The sequence below is a fragment of the Chamaea fasciata genome, unplaced genomic scaffold (assembly GCF_029207755.1).
Source record: "Chamaea fasciata isolate MVZ Bird 193981 ecotype frontalis unplaced genomic scaffold, bChaFas1.0.hap1 SCAF_15, whole genome shotgun sequence".
Lineage (NCBI taxonomy): Eukaryota > Metazoa > Chordata > Aves > Passeriformes > Sylviidae > Chamaea > Chamaea fasciata.
Window position 1 is genome coordinate 7992419 of NW_027094100.1, and position 21073 is coordinate 8013491.

The 21073-nt window shown below is 39.0% G+C and overlaps 1 protein-coding gene across 1 annotated transcript in view; it reads left to right on the top strand.

Annotated features, from left to right (window-relative positions):
- SPOCK1 (SPARC (osteonectin), cwcv and kazal like domains proteoglycan 1) overlaps positions 1-21073 on the top strand; it is a 271592-nt gene that overhangs the window by 87314 nt on the left and 163205 nt on the right. The window lies entirely within an intron of this gene.

Sequence of the window (21073 nt, forward strand, 5' to 3'; positions counted from 1 at the left end):
TATATTTCGTTGCCAACCATGTTCCTTGTATTGTCTGTAGCTCACAGGAATATCATTGGGGTTAGAGCTTAAGAGTGTAGATTCTCTGTCTTTAGGGAAATGGAACTTCAGTGTCAATGGAAAGGCAAAGTTGATGCTTTTGTCAAGACACATATCCACAGAGGTTTTCAAAGGCATTCGTGGGATTTAGGATTACAAATCCTATTGACTTCAAATGGAACTTATGCTCCTGCCACTTTCGGAGGCCTTGTGACCCTCTGTCTTCCCAAGAGGAAAAACAAAAAGGTAAATCCTGGCAAAGTATTGCAGAGAGATTTTGAACTGACATGCTTTAAAACTGTCCTGTTTATTGTGTTGCTGAGATGTCTGACTCTGGGCAAAACCAGGAATGCTTGTAGAGAATCTAAAGTCACACATGGATACCTTGAAGGGTTATGTTGGATGTCTGCTGAAGATTTCTGTCTCTTTGTAAAGAAAAGGATCATTTCTTTTTCGGGGTAGAGCTTCTCTGACACTGGATGTCTCTGGTGAGGAAGCAGAATGCAGACTAGAGGGATGCAGTCTGAGCAGGGTGCTCTGCCTTGTACAAAGATCTGCGCACTGCTTTTTGCTCACTTAAATCTTCCAAACGGATTTTATTTGACCAATAGATCATTCTTTTTTGACAGAGGTCACTACTCTTGGCTTTGACAAAACTCACCCTGACTAGAATGTTAAAAATAGCCACTCAAACATTTCTAAAGAGATTTATTGCACACAAAAAAAAAAAATCTTTTGAAAACTGTTGATTAGTTTAGTTACATATACATAGAGCGTGAGTCTTTAGTCATTGATCCCAGTGTTGTCACCCAAAAAATGAAGAGAAATCACATGTTGCTACTTTGGGCCCTATGAGTCAGATGCTGACAAGACTAATCCTGAGTTATATTTGCATATAGGTATGTATATATGTGTAAATGTATCCATGATATATTTATGTGAATATAGAGGGAGTGGCATTAAAATAGAAACTGCTGAGATGAAGAAAGGGAGGGAAGCTTTCTCTCCCAGATGTTGTCACCAGAGCTTTAATTTCTGTAATTTTCCACAGAGAGGAAAAAGAATAGTCAGAAGAATTTGTCCCAGCTCCTTCACACAGCATGAGCTGCAAGACAATTGTTTAATCTGTTTTTCCTTTTCCATTCTCCCTGCCCTAGTATTTTTCCCATGTTGTTGTCTGGTTTGGGGGAGTTTAAATGCCCCTTATGCTCATGTATGGTTTTGAAGATAGAAAAGCTTTCATTTTGTATTTTTTGGGATTCTGATATCTGGAGAGCTTGTGCAGATCCTGTGGTGAGGGGCCCTAGCTTGCTCCTGTGAATTGAGTAGCAGCTCTATGTTCTCACCACACAATTGTTATTTTGAGAGATATCCCGAAAGCTTCTTTTAACCTCACAAGACCAAGATTCTTCCTAGTTACTGAACAGAAAAAACTTCTCCAGTGGGTGAATGAAAACACATCAGGGATTTTATAGAAAAATCTAAATCTGGTGTCACCAAGCTAAAGTTCTTTTGTGCAGACACTAACTTTTTGGGACGAGTTTGCAAGGTTTTAATATTAAAAATCTACTTCTCAATTCTAAATCTAAAATCCAGCTTGAATATTCTAATTGTGAAGTCTTCATGTGGAGTCAGACTGTAGAGCCAGGCTGAAGAGCTAGGAGGACAGAGCTGCAAGTAACTGAAGGCAGAAAATACCTGCCAGAGGGACCTCACAAGGCAGCTGGAGGATTCTATATCAGATGGAATTAAACAGTTTCCATCTGATTTAAAAGCTGATTAAAAACAAGTTTAACAGATTTAAAAAGCAACAGTAATCAGAGGTTTTGAAAATCAGCAGAGTTCTGCTTCCAGGCTTGTTCTTCATTTGCATCTTTTAAAGAAGTCTGCTGCATCCAACCAACTCTGTATTCTTTTCTAACAAAAAGCTGGCTTTATTCAGCAGCCTAAATTATTTAATTGTGCATCGAAAAACAATAGCAGTGTAATCAAGCTGTCTGCTTTCTGCTTGCAATGTGGCAAGAAATACCTGAGTGTTAGTCTCAAGCAAAAAAAATACCTTGTTTTGTAAAAAAAAGCATTCATGGATTTCACTGAAACCACGAGGAGTGACACGAGGTATCTTTGGATAACAGGCCTGTTCAAGGGAAGTCAACTTGAATGGTTCAACTGCAGCTCAGAGGGCACTTGAGTGATCAGAGTTTATTTTTAGCTGAACTACCAGCCCAGCTTTCTATTCATCTTTAACCCAGGAGAAACCAATACAAAAGTGAGCATCTTACTGGCAGAGCTGAGCTAACAAGGCACTTGGACTGCAGAAGGCAGCAGAGTTTGTAGCCTGGAAATGATTGCTGGTCATTAATATTGAACTCGATTCTGTCACAGTTACAGAATCAAGAAAGCAGAAGAGCAGAAGGGGCAGGTTATTCAGGATTTTGAAATATGAATCAAAGAGTTGGGATTTTTTTCCTGACAAGGTCATTTGAGAGTTCTTAAGGAGTTTGACAGCTAACTTGGCATACTTTCCTCGTCTTCTTCTTCCGCTTTGGAGAAAGAAAAGAGGGAATAGGGGAAAACTTTAGCATAGCTCAAGTGAGAGATTTTGATACGTCTCATATTCGGCACGTATTCATACTTGCCAGAAAATGAACTCGTTAAGACTTTATGGATTATATTAATTGAAAACTGTTAAATAAAAAAAAGTAAGTTAAACTTACTTAAAATTTATGCTAGAAGCCACCCCTAAAATTTCTGGCAGCAGTTTGGAATGGTGTCCAATTTGCCATGTGACTTTTTAAAAGCATCGTTACCCGGAACATAGCAGCTGTGGAAGTAATGGGGTTCATTTTGTATTGCAGATGCATGAGCTCTGAAAACATTTAAAACATCAAGCTGCCATTATTATTAACAACACAACTGTAGAAGGATGCAATAAGAGGGGTAAAAATTTGATTCTGTCGTAGTGTGGATTTTTTTCCCAAATATGTGCTTAAAACGATCCACTGACCTGTTGAATTTTCTGTTCAAGGAGATGCAAGTTTCCCCCTTTCTATTTGGATTGTGACTCTGTCAGAGGATTTGAGTGGGTGGAGCTGGCCTGAGTCCCCTCCCTCAGCTCTGCCTTCAGCACTGAGGCACAAGGACTGGGTAGAAACAGGGTACAATTTTACCCATCGCTGGTGGTAGCAATACCAAATATTCCAAGCTGCTGGGAAAAAAAAACTCCTGATTAGAAACAGTCTGACCTTCCCCCCTTGTCTTCCAGCCTTTGTCTTTCTTTTCACTATCTATTCCCAATCCTCTTCCCCAATAACTGATAAATGTGGACAGGGATGTTCCTTCTCAGGACTTTCATTATCTGCCCTTGGAGAGGAGGGAATACAAAAAATTAAAAAAATTCAAACTCCTTATTCCATTGTACTGTGTGAAAATCTTTATCTGCCTGAATTGGACCTATCAATGAGTGACTCTAATATCAGACACACTCATTTAGACTTGGCTATCATTATTAATTACAGACATGTACTCATTTCAAAGAGCTCCCCTTGAGCACTAATGAAAGGCTGAACTAGCAAAATACCCTCACTTTTGAAGAGGAAACACTGCTTTTGAGTGGGTTGAGGCCTCCAATGTAGCATAGCCCATGACTTTCACAGCCCAGCAGCCCTGTGAAGTGAATTTGCCAAATTTAGGGCATTACATTTCAAGATGAGTGTGTTGGTATCCATGCTTCCTCTCCTTGTGCATCACATCCTACCTGTGTCTTTCTAGTGTTTAAATCCAAACTCCAGAAAGGGTTTCTGCAGCTGTGCAGAAAAAAAATTGCCTAAAATTCATAAGCCTTCCAAAACAAAAGGAGTGAAAATGGGAAGCCTGTGATGCAGGATGAAAATCATAGAACCTGCAATTATTTTTGAACATGTAATTTTCTGTTAGCCCAGTTAAGATGTTCTTTCAGAAAAGCCTGAATAAATTCCTCACAAAGAGATGTTTAGTACTGAGCACATCTCTAGTCACAAATATATGTTAGTTTTATAATAAATGTTTTCTATTACGGTGCCTCAGATGGCAGATTTCAATTGAATAACTTATTTTGCAATTTATTTTTTGACTGTGCTTGAATTAGTTTTAGGGGCTTATTCATAGTGCAAGTGCACATGAATTATGTTTGCAAATCTTCAGTAAATCAGTCCAATTTTAGAACATGTTAACTGAATCAACCGAAAACAATAGCTGAGATGCAGCACATGAAATATACTGTCTCCCATCAAATGCATTTCAAGCACATGTAGCTGCTTATCTCCAAGCAGATGCACATGGTTCTTTTTGCATGCTAGATACATAATATTAAATTCCTTATAAGCTTGTAAGCAACCAATTTTGTCATTAAATATGGCATGAGAAGTGACAGGGCTGGGGTCCTTGTGTGTGATTGCATTATGGCTGATGTGCTTTGAGCAGAGACAGTGATCAATAGGCTGCTTGCCTGGTATTTTATTAGCGCTTGGGGAGCACTTGTTAGTTTTGTCAATAATGGTGTTGGCTTGCTTTTAATATCTTACTTCGTTGACTGTGAAGCAGACATGATTTTCAAAGGGGAATTCATGCCCTCCCCATGCTCATGCAGCTTCCATTGAATTAAGGGCATTTTTGGGGAATGTCACAGAACCCAACCCTGCTCTCTTTGGAATCTCTCAGGGAGCAGAGGTTTCCTTCCCTGTGCTTCAGTTCAGAATTCATGTTTGGTAACCTACCTAGACCTTAAAAGATGAAGTGTGCATAAATACATGCCTGCAAATCTTCCTTCCTTGTTTGCTGCAAGAGAAACCCCGGTGCATCATCTGAACATGTTTCCATTACAGCCTTATAAGCAAGTTAAAGAAGTGCTGTGTAAAGTAAATAATTAATTATAAGGTGGATACAAAATCAGTTGGAAAACTATGTTCTGGTAGTAGCTGTCAATGGTTCTATGTCAGGCTGGGAGGATGAATTGAGTAGAGGTCTCTGTGATCTCTTTTGGATCCAGTATTACCACTTTTCAACATTTACCATTATTTACCATTTTAATTAAACTATAGGTGTTGAAATTAGGCTGCCTATTAAATGTTGCATGGACATAAAATTCTCAGTCACCTTAAGAAATTTAAGAAATGGTCTGAAAACAAAGGCTAAATTCAGTCTAGGCAGATGCAAAGTTCTTAGATAAGAACAATCATCTGCACAAAACAGGATGAAAACCAATCAGTCACACATTTGGAGCAAAGGGCTGGGGGATTATAATGGATTACAAATAGAACATGAGTCAACAATGTCGTTCTGCTGCAAAAAAAAGGCAAATGTTGCACTGGCATGTGTAACTGTGAGTAATCCTTCAGCTGTAAGCAGTGCCAGTAAGACCTTGGCTGGAATACATTGTCCAGATTTGAGTACCAGGCTTCTAGACTACTGTGAATCAACTGGAAAGTACCCAGAGAAATGTAACAGGGATGATCAGAGTTGCAAAGATATTCTCTGTGAAGAAAGAAAGACTGAAAGAGAGGAGCAAACCAACAAAACAGCAACAACAAACCAAAATAACCCACAAAAACCCCCAAAACAATGCACAAATCCTGTTTTCAAATACTTAAAATTAACTGCAAACTGGAGGGCTGATTCTCCGTCCATTGTGGATACAACAAGGGGGAGTAATTTTACACTGCAGCAAAGAAGATTCATTTTATCCTTCAAAGTGGCAGCAATATTTAAGCATTGGGAGAGATATTTTAAAGAGGATGTCGAGAATCTGTTGAAAGGTGTTCTGAAATACGTTTGACAAATGTCTTGCAGATAATGACCCATGGGTAGCTGGTCTAGCAATGGAGAGGGGGAATGGAGCCAGCAACCTTCCCAGAACTGCCATTCTAGCACAGTGATTCTGTGACTGTATTTTGATTAATGAAAACCAGCTAATTCCATTGAAATTGCAGTAGAAATGCCGAAGAAAGTATTTCTTAAAATGAATTTCCAGCCAAAGCAAAGAATGGAAAATAAATGAACCAGTATTCTTGATAGATGTTTAGGCACCACCTGAAAAAACACAGGTTTTTATTTGAAGGGAGTAATGCTCAAAAACTGCAAGACAGGCACTAACCATGGTTGTCATGGGCTTGCAAAGCTCTGTGAATGGAAACAGGGACTGGGAAAAGGAGGGCCATTTTCTGTGACTGCTTCTTCCTCCCTCTCTCTCTTCCTTTCTCATAGAGTCAGGAGGACTTCCTAGGGATGTAGTACTTGGTATTAGTAGCTGTTTGTTGTTTATTTTTTCTCCAGACAGGAATAAAGGTTGTGATCCAACCCTAAGGCTAAAGATTTGGGTAAAAAAATCAGTTACCTATTCTTTTTCAATTCATTAGCTAAGATGTGATGATGCATATGTATTTAGGAATTAAATCTCCCTCTGCTATAAACCTAAGTGCCCAGGTCATCAAAACGCTAAGTGAATCACAGCTATTTTACTTCCTCTTCTCATTGCTTCAAATTAAACATATTTGCATGAAATAATATTATTTCTTCTCTAAGCTGATTGTTTGCATTCTAGCTTTGCAGCCTTGGTCATTTGGAAAGTTCCTTTAAACTCCCGACTGCTGATGCTAAGCAGTCCACGGCAAGATGAATAAAGAAGTTTTCAAATATATTCTGATGCGGTTCTGCACTAACAAATTCCCTAAGCATAGTATGTTGAAAGTTAAGTTTGGCAGGTGTTGTTTAATCATTTGATCTCATTCTGTCTTTTCTCTGTGTGTCTTCTGGTTGCAATACATCCATGGACTTCACCATCAACACCTGTTTGTGTTTAACAGTTATTGCCCAACAGCTTTGGAAGGCTTGTCAAATTTACATACATTTCTTTAAAGTGCAGAGACAGGAAAGCCATGTCTGAAGACTGAAATTTTGCTTCTACTGTCCTTCTTGCAAGGTCTGTTTTGGGCTTTATTCTTTTTTACCCAGGGAAGATCAGCAGTGTTGTTTCCTTATAGATGTGCATCCTTGCACTGCCTCTTCTGCTGTAGAAGGATGCAGACAGATGAAGTGCTGACCCAAAATGTGGACGTATTAGATTCACTTGAACCACAAGGCAAGGCAGTACAATAAAATCTGCAATATAAGTATGTTCTTCTCCTGAGATAGCTTTAATTTTATGCGCTGAGCAATTGAATCAGTCTCTCACTTCCCATCTTATCTGTAACAAGTAAACAGAACTCTGTGGTGACTGGATGTACAGTAGAGCAATCCTAGGGATCATTGCACATTACAGCCACCTTTAATGCAATGTAAGTAAGCATTATTGTAATTATTTTTATGTCATCTGTGTGTTCATAGAGTTTATCCTTTATTTAATTGCTGGAGGTTAAAATTCATTAGAAGAGGCACGTATTCTCTAAGAGCAAATGAATGTATCTTTGCTGGGAAGGCTCCAGCACTGAGACTTGTTTCTCTCTTCAGTGGGGCCTTTGGAATGACCTTTCATATTTAAAACCAGTGAAAGGTTGCTGACATAACCAGGAATCTGCAAGACCAAAAGGGAAGAACCTCTGTATTTCATAGTGTTAAATACAGGCATCTAACAAAAAATCTTTGGTTCTCTCTCAGTGGACCATAAGGCTGCCTCAGGACTCAGTGTTAGCTAAAAGAAATTCAGTAGCCATGATTTGTTACTCCTGTTCTCAGCTCTAGCATATGGTTATAGTTAATTCAGTCTAATCCAATGGATTTATTTATCCTGAAATCCAGATTATGTTTAGCTATCCCAAAGAAGATAAAAGTAAAACCATGAAAAGCCATGTGCAAGTAGAGTCATGAAAAGCACAGGTCTACTTGAAAAAACACCAGCAGGATGTTAATGTGAATGATATATCCGAGTATTAGAAACATAAATATATTGGTCGTGATAGTTTAGACATAAAGACTATGAGTTGCTATGTTTTTCATCTTTAGATACTTCATCAATAGAACTCCTAAATACGATATTGCTATGTGCTGCCTGTAGGCTGTGCTTAGTTGCTCACCCTCCTAATTGCCTGACATAGCTTCTGGCTTCATCATTATTGTATTGCAAGAAATGGGAGTTGATATTTAGGGAAACATTATTCATTTTCCTTATGTTTGTACTTCTGAGCTACTTTTTCATGAAGTGGCACTTCTAGTATATTTTCCTACATAGGGCTGTGGCAATAACATTTTCCCAATGCCTATAAATAAATTAAGTATACTGTGGCTTGAAAGAGAAATTGCTATCAGCTGGTGTTCCACTACCTACAAAACATTTTATCTTCTTTCAGTTTCTATTATTTTGCTCTCCCTTGATTTTGTAGGGGAAGTCGTGGTCCCTGTTAGTGTCATGTGGTGCATTTGTGAGCGGCGTGCTTGATGTATGGAACTATCACAGGCACCTGGGGTGGAGAGCTCTGCTTTGGAAATTGCATTTGAAGATGAACTTTTTGGCAGATGAAGGTGTTGATATGATTTGGAAATAGGCCTGTTTGTATCAGTCAGTCAGGTACTTCATTTTTAAGATGGAAAAAAAGAAAAGTAAAGGTTGGAGATGAAAGAGGAGAGGCCACCTGTCTAGAGGAAGCAGAGAGCCCAGAAGGAGGAATGCACTCTCTATTTGTGTCTTTTATAAGAATGCAACAAGTTAACTTCTCTTCACATGCTGCAATTTTAAAAAAAGGACATAGTTGCTTAACTTTTCCCATTTGCACAGTCGCACAAATTCTGGAGGTGGTTGTTCAATGTGGTTCACATTAGGAAGCCACTCTGAGGTCTAGCTAAACCTAATTAACCTTTAGTGGGATAAAGTTAGATGGGACCAGGTGCAAACAAGAGGCACTCAGGGCTTCTTCTAGGCACTGATCTCAGCTGAGACGCTGCTCATATTAGTTATACACAAGATATTTGAAAATTCCTTTATCCAAATTTTCTGAAACAATAAAGAACAACTAATTCTGGCAGGCTTTCAAATTAAGACAAGAACTTGGAGGAAATGTGTGAAATAACCATGACAGGTGTCCCTTAACATGAAGGGTTCTCCTGGAGCACAATCCTCAGCCTTTGTGTCATCTCTGGGTATTTGAAAATTACCCAGTTTCAGTGGGGAAAAAGGTGTGTTGGAATAAAGGCTTCAGGAGTGGGAAACTTGTGGTAGTGTCCCTTTTACTGTTTTCTTTTGGGTTGGGAAGGGATGAAGAAGAAAGAGAATGCTGAGAGAAGCAAAAATAAGGTATGCAGTACATGAAGTTTAATACTTAGAAAAAGGATCAGGTAGATTAATAATGGATTTTTTGTATGGCAGTCCCCTGGTATAGCTGATTTTTGCCTGCCCGTTAGTATGCTGACTTTTCCTTCAATCCAGTAGAGAGAAAAGAGTCTTTTGCTTGCTTTTCTGAAATAACAGGAATTCTGTGATCTCTGTACAGGTTTAAAATTATTTCTATTTTTTTTAATTAAAATATTGAACCCATACCTTCGAGACCTTAGGATAATGAAGTTTTTATCTCACTTCTAGTTAGTATTCAGTGAAAGGGGGGATGGGGTTTCGGGAGGTTGCTGGAGCAAGGTAGTACAGAATGGAAATAGAATGGAAATAGATCTTTTTGTGTGTTGGAGAAGGCAAGGAGTGAAAAAGGTATATCTGGGGCAAAGGTGTTTTTTGTGAACAATTTTATTAGTTTTAGGGATGTCTATATTAAATTCTATTTCACTATCTCCCTCCATGTGTTTGTCAATTCATGGGCACAACAAGAGGTTTCAAAAGGAAACTATTAAAAATTAAAGTCTGAAATATTTACAAGCTTGTTTTTCTTAAGGCACCAAATAATTATGAGAGGCCATTCTTGTATGTCGACAATTTCCTCTATGATGAGAACACTTAGTTTGAGAAAGTAATTTTTGGTATGCTGACTAAATAAAAAAGTTCATTAAAATCTTTGTAGGGTCTGTAGTAGGGAGCTAATTACAATGCTTTTTTTTATATTTCAATTATGGTAGATGTGAATTAACAAGTATTTTAATAAAACTTGGTAGCATTTATTTTCCACCAAATGGTGTGAATTTAAGTGACATCTCTGACACATAAAGAGCCTAGGGTTGGATATGTGTGGTGAATGGATTTTATTTTAATGAATTATGGTATAATTTTCATGTCTTAGCAATTAAAGTTGGGCATTAACTCTAAAATTCATTAATTCCTTTGCATCCTTTTTTTCTTTGGTAGAGGACGTACTAAAAATTCCTTTAAGCTTATAAAACTGGATGGGGTGTGTGACAAATAGATTTAAACCGGATTACTGAGGGGCAGAGCACAAAGGCAGAATTACATCAGTGTCAAATTCTGCCCTCAGTTACATGCAGGCTCCTTGAGGAAGTTACAGTGATTTAAATTTGGCTGAGACTTGCATAACTTGGATGGAAAATGCATGTTCATTGGGTATTTCTTCTTTTCAGTCATTCTGATATAAACCTGGCTACTGGGCATTTGTATCCTGTGCATTTTCCTATCCATGTAAAAACATCATTACATTATGGCAATACTTGAGCAAATCTGGTCTGAATTAGTTGCTTCTTAGGCTTTAATTAATTTCTTAGCTTGTGGACTTAAGCCATTTCTCCTCCATCAGATAAAAGTACTAAGGTGCAAAAGCAGTGTTGATAGTGTTGGTAGAATTGTCTAACGCTTTGGGGGGATTAGGAAGCCACCTTCTCATCTCCTGCCTTCCCTTCACATGACAGCCAGAGCTCAGAACCCTCCATCAGTTCTGCTGAGTCTGTTTGTGAGGGGTGACCAGCAAACCTGGTGGGCTCCTTGCCTCTCTCATATTGTGGTGTCTGAGCTATCTGACCTCATTCTTCAGATGCCTATAAGGTCATGTATTTGCAAGAATTCTCCAAGTGAATGAAGCAGATGAAGCGGAAGGATTGTGTCTGCATCTGCCATTTTGTAATTTTACCATTCAGTGCTGTTTTCTGAGGCACAATTTCATAGCAGAGACTGAAAAAGTGTCATTAGTCCAAACATGAAAAAATGAGCATGTGACCAGATCTGGCTTCCACAGTTCCCTAGAAAATATGCCATAAACAAGGAAACTGCAGATCCAGAGGGGAGTGATGAGCTCAGCATGGTCCTGAAGTCTGACAGTTCTGTTCTTCTAAACACTGTCTGATGTTGTTATGTGCTGAATCCTTCTACTGAAGCAATTTCACACCTCATCTGCTAGAGATGAAAATGGCAGGGAACAAACTATAAATCCAGCTAAAACTTAGTTTAGTAGATATATCATCCTATCAGAATCTTTTCGTATAAATAATTAGTTCATCACTTCCTCAATCCACTAAACTTGCAAAGCTTTGGAAATGACATGGTCTGTCATTATCTCAAGAAACTCTTAAGGAATCAAAGTAATCCAACTCTTCCCACAAGGCAGCATCAACCCTGTCTGCATCACTCCTGACATCTCCTCACTGTCCACAGTCTCCCCAGCAATTTATTCTGGTATTCTTAACCATTTGAAATTTGTCACCTGAACTTTCCTTTTCTGTAGTTCAGACCTTTGTATCGAAAACTTTCGTGTTGTGTGCCATTGACAAGACAAACAACTGGGTGTCACCTTAGGTTTAGTGCCTTTTTCTTTATATGAAGGCTTGCTATGTTTCCTTTCAGTGCTGCCATCTTAACCCCAGATTCGTGAGTTCTTCCTCCCAGATCACTTACTGGCCTCATTAGCCTCTATCAAACGGGTCAGAATGAGGGATTTCAAAAGCAAGAGAGCAAATACCAAGGAACCAAGGGTTTAGGAACTGGAAGGCCATCTTCTGTGGCTCATAGTACATGTGTCCTGGTTCCAGCTGGGACAGAATTAATTTTCTTCCCGGTAGGTGGTTTATTGCTGTGGTTTGGATTTCGGATGAGAATAATGTGGATGACACACTGATGTTTCAGCTGCTGCTGAGCAGTGCTCACGGCAAGTCAAGGACTTTCAGCTTCTCACCCCACCAAAAGGGAGGCTGTGGGGGCACAAGAAGTTGGCAGGGGACACAGCCAGGATAACTGACCCCAGCTGATCCCAGGGATATTCCAGACCACATGAGACCCTGCTTAGGGTATAAACTAGGGGCAAAACTGGTCAGGGGCTGCTCCTGAGGAGGTGGCCAGGCATCAGTCAGTGGCAGGTTAGAAGTTGCATTTTGCATCACTTGGATAATATTACTCTTATTACTGTTATTACTACTATTATTATTATCATAATCATCCCTTCCTTCTCTGTCCTGTTAAATGTCTTTATTGCAACCCATGGATTTTTCTCTTCTTCCCTATTCTCTCCCCCATTTCACTGCCAGGGCAGTGAGTGAGTGGCTGTGTGGAGTTCAGCTGCCATGGTGACATACCTGTGAATTTCCATGTACGTGTGGAACAATCTGTGCATCCATGGGCACAAAGGTGAATGTGCTTGGTGCTGTTTTTGCAAACAAGCAGAATCAGAGGAGCAAGAAAGTTATGCAGTAGGATTTCATTCACTTCTTTCCAGCTACATGTAGTAGTTTGAAAGAGATTCTTGTCACATCTTTCCAAGATACCACAGTGGTTAGGTAGTTGCCATCATGAAGAGTTGCTGATATGTTTTCCAGAGATCACACCAGATGTTTTATGGTTCCCAGTTCCGTATGTGGGTGTGTGTGAAGATCTTAATTATGCAGTCTCTTGATAAAACTTGCACATGCAAGTGGGACTGCAACAAGGTTAAGGCAGGGCAGATACACTACATTTATAACATTCCTCCTCCTCACCTTTTTCACCCTGTGTATTACTCAATGTGTTATGGGTCTGTAGAGGGTTGGAATCTGTTTTAAGCTGTTGGACTTGTTGATTGCTGGCATTGTGGAGTTGGCAGAATTGCCAAAATCAAAAGTTTGCGGAGATTCTTTAGCAGCTCTGCAAAGGTCTGTGATGCCAAATGTAACTGACTGCAAGCCTGGGCAGGTACTGTCACTCTCCATTTCTCTTTCCTTGTTCCACTTGTTGTGTGCTCTGATTGTGCAGTGAACTGAGGCAGCACTTCGTGTGGGCACCCTGCTGTAAAGCTGCAGGCAGGAAATCTGGGAAGGGTCTTCCCAAACTGGACTGGAAGTCAGTGAGACACATAAAGAGTATCAGTGCAATGGAATGGACAGGCCAGCAGAATATTGTTCATTCTGACTGCTCATGTTTTGTTTGACTGCATTAGACATTTACATGCTTGACCCAGTACCTGCAGTTCAACAAAATATGTTTGATCTCTCTTCAGGATAAGCTTTGTTGTGTATAAAATTAAAGAGAACTTGGGCATTTCCTTCTTGCACTTTGGATTTTTTCTAGGATTGTGTCTCCCATAAATAACACAACTCAGTGGTTTTACTTCCCATGGTTTTCACTAGACCCTTCAATTTTCAGTTTGAAACAAATGGTGTTTCCACATTGTTTGAAATAATTTCAGCCTCATTGCTTTCATCTGGTCAAATAATCCTTTAAACCATGCTCAGAACCAATTTATCTTTTATTTTTTAATGTTTTTCTTAGTGGATGCTTATATTATGCTATGGTAGTGCAGATAAAGTATGATTGATCAGTTAATCAAATGAGATTTATTACTGGTTCATTAATTCTGGCTACATAGATGATTAAAACTACAGATTTTTACACCCAGGGCTAGCGATTTTTTTTATAATATGGATTTAGAATATATTTATGCAAGCAGAAAATTGAATCAACATTACCATCAGTGCATTAAATTACAGGATTTTATTAGAGAAGAATCCCTTTCTAACAGTAGATGTAGATACGGGGAAAAAAAAAAGGCATGAGAATTACCATGAAAGGTTTTGCATCTATAAACTGCAATTTGATCTTTAAAATATTGTGCATGCCCAAAATCATTCTTTTTGCATGCTGGATACCATTCCTATGTGATTTATGTGTTCTCAGTGTGCACACCTTTCTCCCTGAATCATGAGATGCTCCTGATGATTTGGTTTATGTGCTATGATTTGTGCAGTCTGAGTTAGTATGGTCTCCTGGATCAAATTAAATAAAAGGAAGGAAAATTCTCTGCTATGTGGAGGACTGACTTTTTCCTACATTATAAACAAGTGAAACATAAATATGACAAAGAATAACTGTTACTTAAATCTGACCAGGGCAGCAATACTGTGATTGAAGAGTCTGCACTGCCTCTTTGTCTCTTTCTGGCCATGCTGGGAAGTTCACAAGACTGGTCTCTAACTATGAATTCTGCCTGTCAGAGAGAAGTAAATATGCTTCATCTCTGGAATATTCATAGAGTAGTAATCTGGCCCTTGTGATCATCATTTTTTCTGCCAGATCATACCATATCTGTTGGAAAAAGTGCTTTTGTAAACAAACTGTTTAATAGGTTTAGCTTATGAAAAAGCAAGTTGGAGGGCAATGGATTGTGTAGTATAAATTCCCTCTGCTAAGGAAACTTGGACTGCTGAAGCAACTTTTAAGAGGAAAGTGATAAAAATAAATGCCAAAAGTAAACACAGATTAATTCAAATTGGAAATTACTCTCACGTTTCTAGAGTGTGCAACTAAAATATTCACCTTTCTCTAATAGAAAACAGCCATAGAAAGTTATGGAAGATTATTTAAATCCCCACTCCTGGAATTTCTCATGACAATGCATAGGCCATGAGACAAGATGGTCTAGTAGTTAATTCTATCCTTCACATCTCTGAATGCATCTCCTCTCTAACTCCATTAGAAATCAGATGGAGAACCATGAAATAAAGTTTTGTTTTCCAGCTCTAATGTCAGCCTCTTGAGATCTCGGGATGAGATCATATAAACTTAGTTTTAGCTCCATGTGCATGTAATTGGAATGATAAAATTTTCTTTTTCCTCTCCTCCCCTGTTTAGTTTAAATGTTCACGTGTGTGACCTCCATGAATTGTGTGCTCTACAGCTCTTCACTGGGACTGCCCTCCTAGTTTCAGTAGAACTACTCTTGGAGAAAAAAAGAAACAGTTGCAAAATTTCTCATCCCTTCTCTTCCCATGTAGTCCATCATCCTTCTCAAGTTTTGCCACCTTGATGGTCCCAAGTACCAAATCAGGAGCCAAGGTTCAGTATTCATTAATCAGTGTCCAGTAATGAGGAAGTTGTGAGCTATCAGAAAGGGGGGAGCAGGAACCCCTCCAGGTGGTGGTGGAACAGTCACTGACAAGGCAAATGCCCTTTAACAGCCTCCCTTTTTCCCTCAGCCACCTGCTCACCCTGCCCTTTACTGATCAGTACCCACAAGCTTCCCCCGAGGAGGAAGCCCTCCTGTTTGTCCCACATCCCTTTAGGGACTTCATCATTATTCACTGCTAATGGTCCATCAGCTCTTTCAGCTTCCTGCCATTGCACTATCCCTTGTGGCCAAGTGAACTTTTGTAAAAGCTTTGAGTTTGCTCATGCAAATTCTATCCAATTTTTCATTCAAATGAAAAAAAAACTGCACTTCTGTGTACCCTTCTGCTACTGCTTTCTGTAAATTGATAAGAAAAAAGTGATGATATCTTTTTTGACACTGTTCCATGTAATCCTGCAGGATCTAAAGTTCACATGCCCGGTATGTTCTCAGGAGGAAACACCAGCTTTCCTTGTAGTCAATGGGAATTTATGTCATTTATCCTAGTGGAGGCAGATTTTCAACCCAGATGCTTGCATTCTTTTTGGTTCTATTTATTTCTAAATTACCTATAGAGATTTTTAGGGGATGAAAGGGGAAATTATGTTATTTGGAATAAAAGACAGGATGCAATAAAGCAGAATGGTTGGCTCATCTGAACTACTTCAGAGACCAAAAGTTTCTGTTGAATCTCAGGAAAAGACTTTCTCAAGTTCATTGATTTTTTTGAATTGGGTCTGGGTTTTGGCTTCATTTTCTTTCAGAACTTCTGTTGTATTTTCCAATACTGTATCTTCTGGCTTCTGTGAACTTTGATGTTTTCTCTGCCTTTTCTTTCATTCCACTACTTTTGGCTCTCTCCATCCCAACTATTATCTGTTTTCTTACTTCTTCAGCATGGATCCCTCTGACTTGTGAAGTGCTGATATGTTCCCCATCAGCAGCGTTGATTGCTCCCATTAATGCTTTTCCAGTATCTTTTTGTGTGATCAGAAAGGTCAGATCAGCCTCCATGTTGTGAGCATCTGGTGTTTTTGCTAACATGAGAAGTAGTAATCAGAGGAAAAAGGAAAGAAAAGATCAGGGAGCAGCAAGATGCTGCCATGACTGAAGGACAGCTGGAAATCATGAATGAAAGGCTTGCTGTCAAACATTGCATATCTATATGGAGCCAGAAAATAGCAATATTAAGAATGGTAAGTTAAAAAAAACCCACCCAAAAAGAAGGGAAAAAACCCAAATGAGCAAACAAAATAAAACCCTAAAAGGTCAACATTTTATTTAATGAAGTCAGAACTGTATAATCCAGGGCAAAAAAAATGTTGGTTCTGCAGGAGTTAAAAAAACAAAGTGAGCTTGTTTAAATATGATCTCACACAGTTGTGCTCAACCAGGTTTCTAGAAAAGCAATTAAGGGCAAAACATCAGCAAGGAGACCTTCCAGAATGAAAATGAAACTGAAGATTGTTTACCTTCCTCCCCTCTGAACTGAAATTACTTTTTGTTGTTTCTACATTCAAATGCAAAGACAAGAGCAGTTTATTCTATTTTATATCTTTTCAGAAACTCCTGATGGGAATGATCATTTTTCCAATCTGCCTTATTTGTGCCTAAAGAAATAGAAAAGTAGCCCAAATAATATGTTATTTTAGTATTTTCCTTCAGTTCCAAAATTCAGCCCTTACAGTTTGTGTCAAAGTTTCTTTTTACCTTGCCCACCTAATTGTCATTCCAAACATGATCTAAAATGGGGAATGTGCTTTACATTTACAGTATGCTCTTTTCTGTGGGAAGATATAATGATATTTGGCTTATTATTTTGTCATATTAAGATGTGATAGTGTTTTTACTTTGATGTACGACTGAAATGGGATTATAACCAATTTTAACAATACAGGATAATTCAAAGTAAGATATTGCCTGAAAGTTTGGAGTAATTTTTGCTGCTAGAGTCAATTACAGGAAAAATTATTTCTAATATGACTGCCATATATTGATTGCATGTAAATACATTTAAATAACCCTCTGACTCACGCTTAAGAGTATCTAAAGATGACCAGGAAAATGAGAATGAGTTGTGTTCATACTCAGACTGGATGGACTCCCTAAGGATAATCAGAACATTCCTCATTGTGCTTTTTTTACTGAAAATCTGTAACCCGGTTGTCTCTTCAGACTTCAGAAATTCATTATTTTCTTCCAGTCATAGAACTCTCCAATACGAAACCATCTCACCAGAAACAAAGCCCTTACCTTGGCTTCATGGTCACCATATTCTTTCCCAGGGAGGTGGGGGGTGATTTCCCACTGTTTCCCCAAGGACTGCAACTGAGCTGCAGAACCTGTGAACCTCCTCTCCTCCCAAGAGGTCATATAACTCCAACAACTGCTCGCCCAGGCTAATCATAAACCTGTGGGGAAGGCAGTCTGATTCCTTGTGAAGATTCCTCCAATGCTTCACCAAAGCCCCCACACTGGAATTTGTTTTTTCTCATTCTGTCCTTACAGATATGGAGAAAATTTTCAAGGATAACTGCTTGCTTTGTGGCAAGTATTTTCTCGTTTTAAGACATCTCATTACTCCCTTGTTGAGTCTTCCCTTTCTCAAGTAGTTCGATCTATTTCCTTTTTTCATTTCCTTTGAAGTCATATAAAAATTTTTATCAATTTTACTGTTCACCCCTGAATTCTTATCCTCATCTTACCCTCTTATCCTCTGTATCTTGTTTATGCTTTTACCCAGACAGAACCATGTGCCAATAAAAGCATCAACAATGCTTAATAGAGCAGAACATCTCCTGTGTTTTAGTTAAGACTTTCCTGCTAATACACTCCATTTAAAAGAGTTTACTTTTGTTGCAGTGTCTTGACAATTTTGATTCCTATTCAGCCTGCAGTTTGTTGACACTCTGGGATCTCATTTTGTATTATTTCTACCTAGTCAATCCCCATTTTTGTTTATTGCTTTGATTTCTGCTTTGTGATGCTGCTGCTTTGTATTTGTGTGTACTGACTGTTGTCTTATTCATTCCTCTCATTTCCCAAGATCATTTTTAACTGTAACCTCCAGAGCATTACAGCTCTTTTCCTCATTTCTGTGGCTTATAAGCCTGCTCCCCATTCCATTATCCAAACAGTTGGGCTATGTTTTTTAATCTCAAAACACCTCCTCATTTAACTGAATCATGCCAATTAGCAAAACGGCCCTTGTGTGAAGACAGACTAATGTAAAAAAAAAAAAAAAAATAATAATAATAAAAAAAACCCCAAAAAACCCCCAAAACAAACAAAAAAAAAACCTCCTCAGATGTCTGTGTTCATTTTAGCACATTTTATGCGGGCCAGGCAGTTTTGCTTGTTGGTGTCTGGGGGCTGAGGATGGATGTTGACTGTTTAGCAGTTGCTCGGAGTTATCCTGTATATTCCACATTCTCTGAGGGCTGAGCCTCCAGAGGTGCCGAGCCTGCCCAGCAGCCCGGAGGGAAGGAACAGATGTAGCAGCTTCACACATCCGTGGGAGCAGTTTGCTGAGCCAGGGTAATGTTTGTTCTCTTTGGCAAGGCAATTATCAAACTGGTCAAAACCCAGGAGCCTTGTTCTCACTGTTGGGAACTGAGCATCCTTCCTGCTGAGAGTGCCTGAACCTAAATCAAAGCCATTAGGCACTAAGTACTGACAAAGTGACAACAAGAAGTCAAGGTGGTTTTGTCAGATTCTTTTTTTCCTAGTCAGAAATTGAGCTGCTGAAAACTTTTTAACACGGAGATATTTCATGTAAGGGAACTGAGCTGTCTGAGGCTGATCGCTGCAAAGGAATAGAACAAGAGCTGCAAGTCCTGTCTTGGTACACAAGAGAAATTTGGGGGTGTGGGTTTCGTCCACTGCTACTGTGTCTGTGCTGCCTGCAGGAGAACTGCTGTGGCTGTGCAGGGGTTGGCAGCTGGACCGCTGGACCCTCCGTTTCTGTATCAGCAAGGACAAGAATATCCTCTGTGGACAGTTTTCCAGATTTAGAGCTCCTCCATGTCAGCAAACTTCCAATTCAGAATAGTATGATAAGTAAGATCAAATCCAACTATGCTGAAATAAATCATATTTCCAGCAATATTTGATGCTTTTCTTTACACTTGCCAGGGTTTTTTCCCTAGTTCTGTGCATGGGCAAGTCACATCTGTGCTCCTCACAGATGTTATCGTGCAGTCTCTCCTGTGAGCCAGGAGTGTCAGTTCTGTAAAATGCACTTTGATCCCATGAGGTGTCACTTCAGCCTTTACCCAGAGCGAGGTGTAGATGGCATGCGTGGTAAATACTTTAATTTGGTCAATAGTTTAATTTGGTCTGAAACTTAATGACATTTGAAAGTATGCACTGGCATTTCTGCTAGGCTGCCTGCCGTCATTTTTGCCTTGACATGGCAAATAAAGGTTTACTAACTCAGGAAGGAATTAGCATGAAAGATGTCCATCAATCTCCATAAAGAAGCATTATGTAGTAGATTTTTATTAATTCTGAAGTAAGCGCAGTATAACTGAGCAGAAATGTGTGCAGCGACTGATAGGCTTGTTTGAGAAATTCTCAGTGTTGCTGGTTCTCATTCTTTTTGAGCAGCATTTTAATTCCAGCTGCATTTCTTTTCCTATCACTCCTCAGCCTGTGGACAATACTAAATATTTTATTTTGAGGAGCTTTGCAGAAAAATCTGTGTTTCTTACTCCTCAGAAGGGGCGGATTGACCTGAAATCAGATAAGGTGCACAGAAGAAGGTTCATTCTATTACCCCTGTGCTGCAAAGTCACTTCTAGCTCAGCTGGCTGTTATTAGCCCTATCTAGCAAAATAGTTCACAACATCCTATATTGATAGCAGAAGATAGATGTTACACTAGATGCACTTTAGAAGTTCATTCCAAATTTAGAAGCATCACTAGTAACTGAAATATCCAACAACTTAGGTATGAAGAGTATCACTGGAATTGATATTGCCTCACAAAAAGATTTTGAGAACCTGCTGCAAATTAGCCTGGCTGTTATGAGCACATTCTATTTTATAGCATTATATACTGCAAAGCATGTACACCTTGGAAAAAATGGACATAAATTAGCCTTGTAAATTGTCTCATATCTTGTGAATGAACTGCTGAGAGTCTAATCAAAAAAGCATGGACGTAAAACAGATTCCCATTGATTTCAGATGCCTTGGGTTCAGGTCCTATGTGTGTGTGTGTGCTTGTAGAAGTCATATTGTGAATCCATTCAAGTTCCAGAAAAATTAACCACCTTCAGTTGCTGAACTTTTAAAGCTCTAGGTTTGCTCATTAGTTAGGTGCAGGAATGCCAATCATTATCACTCTTCCTTTCCATGCACAGTTTCTGTTGACTGCAGGAGGAGTTTCCTGCTTGGAGAGACAGAAGAATCAGCCTTAAAAAGGTGAATAAGCCAGAATCACCTGCTCAGCTTTCATTACTCAGAGTGCCTTGGTGACTTTTCACTGATTAATTACAACTGTCAGGAAGTAAGACTGAATTAAGGATTTTTCTGTTGCTCCTAAGATGTTACTTTATGAGGTATCCTATAGGTTCTCCATTTTGGGGTCAAAATGTTTGTACCAATTGCATATTTGTAACTAAATTGTTGAGATTGCCAAATGTTGAGAGACTCTGGTAATCATTGAAATTTTGCCTCATTCCAAGTTCCCTCATATTCTGCAGTCCTATGGCTCCTTAGCTGAAATGCGCAACCTTGACATCAGAATGAGGTTTTTAGTTGCTTGAGTAGATCAATGATTTTGTGACACACTTTTTAGTGAGATTAACATTCTTAGTTTACTTTAAA